Genomic DNA, 2,900 nt, shown 5'->3' on the forward strand with positions numbered 1-2,900 from the left:
GGTGACTGCTGCCGCTCCTGCTCCTTTTTTGGGTATCCAAGATCCATCTGTGAAGATGACCAAAGAATGGTCCTATATTTCTTGGTGCAACTGCTGTGGTATACGTTGGAGCGCGTCTGCCCTTTTGTCCGTTGAGTTGCAAATTTTTGTGACCGGCTCAATCCAAGGGGGGACTGGCATTGGAAAAATGGTCTCTGTCTGATTAACTGGGAAGCTATATGTACTGTTCAGTGTTAGGATCAGGTGAATTGGGCTTGGGAAATAAGCTTGCTTTTTGGTCAGTTCTTTTTGTAGGATATGGAGTACGGGGTGAGGGGAAGGATGTGTCAGTGCCCAAAGGATGTAGGATTGGGAGTTGCAAAGATGGATTTCTAGCGGAGTTGTCAACCTGCTGCTTTTCCTGACAAAAGCCAGGGGTGTTTGTCTGAACAAGCCTGTTATCAGCCAACATGCTCGGTGATACAGGCCCTCTAGGGTCTGTGCCGCAGATTTGGCATTCTTCTTTTTGTACCAGATGATACTCGCAAACATTATCCTCAAGTACAAAACTGAAATGATCAGTCTTCTTGCCAATCCTGTGTTTAGTCCGTATGTTGATTTGATGATTCTGTCAAGTTGCAGAATGGTAAGGTCACCGGTTGATTTGACTTTCTTCAAATGCTCCGAGAAGGTGAGTTGCTGGTCAAGTATGATGCCTAGCCATCTGGTTGTTTTTTTGAAGGTGTGATTGTGGCCGTCAAAGTCAAAGGCTGGGGGCGACAAGGGTTTGCAAGAGAAAAACATCAGTACGGCTTTTTTGGGATCAAAGATGGCCCCAAACTTCCGGCCCCATTCCAGGGAGCAGGGCCAGGAGGCATCCTCCTGTAGCATGGTTATTGCTTGCTCCATTGAGTCAGCAGCTGCTAAATGGACAATGTCGTCAACATATCCAATGGAGATTCTGGATTCCTCCAGGTAGCATATGCGGTGGAACAGTAGCCCACTGTTGTACAATATGTAGAGGTTTACAGATAGGGGGGAGCCTTGCAGAAGGCCTTCCTTCACTGGGAAAGGTGATGAAATATAGTCACCCATCCGAATGGAGGTGGATCTTTTGGTCAGGAAGGAGGAGATGATCTGTATCAGGTAATCAGGGCAAGAGAGTTGCTGTAGTCGGTCTATTAGATGTGTTGCATAGACCAATGGGTATGCCAATTTTACATCCAGGAAAAAGCCAGCAACTAGTTTGCCTCTCCTCCATTGGTGTTTCACCCAAGAGGTGAAGACCACTAGAGCATTGATGAGGTTTTGGCCTTGTCAACCGCCCATATGGCCCTGCGGAAGGATCTCTTTGGAATTGATACAGTGGATCAGGCGCTCATTGAGGATCTTTTCAGTTTACCCAGGGTGCACAAGAGTGCAATGGGGCGGTATGCATTGAGTTTGCTGTAGTCCAACTTCCCTGCTTTTCAAATGATAACTGTCACGCAGACCTCCATCCCTTTGGGAAATGGCCTTGTTGTAAGCAGACATTGAATAGTGGCATGAGGAATGGGGATAATTGGGCTTCTCCCATCTGAAGCAGCTTGTTGGGGATGGTGTCTGGTCCCACTGCTTTCTTTGTGGGGAGAGAGTCTATGGAGCAATCAACCTCTGCTAGTGTGATGAATGGGAAGCTCCTCTACTTCTCTGGAAGGAATGTCTGCAAGGTCGCAGACTGTTAAGATGACCAATGTACCTTTGAACAGTAGTTCAGCTTGTTCAGCGAAATCAGTGGTTGAAGTTTTATTGGGTCGGTAAAGCGGTTCAACCATGGCGGATTGTTGCGCCTTAGTGAATTTATATGCCTGAAATGCTGAGGCGTCTCCTGTTCTGGCCAAGAATTTGCGCCAGTGGAGTACAGTGACCCCGCCATGTAAGCATAAGGATGGTGGACACAAATCCTATGCTTACATTGAGGTATGCTTCTTAGCGAAGTAAGCATAAATCAATTATTGCTTATATAGGACTGGCCTTTATAAGCATTGTAAATTCCCAGGGCAGATTATGCTTACAGCAAGACCGCACATGTTATGCTAATTACATTAGCGCCGCTAAAAATTAAATATAGCTGAGAGCCGCTAAACTTCCAGGCTGTTAGCTTTAGCTGTAATATCAACCCGCTAAGCTCCGCTAACGCTAAATTACAGCTAAATTACAGCTGATTAGCGGGCCGCTACAGCTAATTAGCTGTAATTTGTAGCTAAACATGCACTTTTTCCCAAACATTTTGTAGCTGATTATAAGCTACATTGTAATACTAATGTAGCGGCCACAAGAAACCGCTAATTACAAAACCGCTACGCTAAGTGCAGCGTAATATGTGCAGTCTTGCTTACAGTGTGTGGCTTGAGATATTTGGGAAGCAGATGATTGGGATATTGCAAGGATTCTGGGGAAAGGAGCTTTTACCTGCTCACTGGCCAACATTATTGAGGTTTCTGAGCTGTAGTTTGGAGATTCTTGTGGTTTCCAAGATGGAGATCAGTAGTATCTATGGCCCCTTGGCCTCTTTTCCCTGTTTTATATCAGCATATTTCTGTTTTCTCCCCCCAATTTTTAATGCATTATGCATTATGCATAAAAAGCATCAAATTTGCGGTAACCAAAAATGGTGGACAGAAATCCTATGCTTACAGCGAATTATGCTTACAACGTGTATGCTTACATGGCGGGGTCACTGTAGATTCAACTGCTCCACCTTCTTTTTGAAGGCTTGTTGCCAGGCGTAGTAGCATTGCTGCGCCTCAGCAGAGTTGGACAAAATCATCCATCTGCAAGCTTTATTTTGGTTGGCGACCATGAGCGGTCCCAGAATGTGGGGCACCCACCACGAGTTTGCTCTGGCTGTCCCTCTCCAAGGGGTTTTGCCTTGTTTCAAG

This window comes from Puccinia triticina, chromosome 1A, assembly GCF_026914185.1.
Source record: "Puccinia triticina chromosome 1A, complete sequence".
NCBI classification, from domain to species: Eukaryota; Fungi; Basidiomycota; class Pucciniomycetes; order Pucciniales; family Pucciniaceae; genus Puccinia; species Puccinia triticina.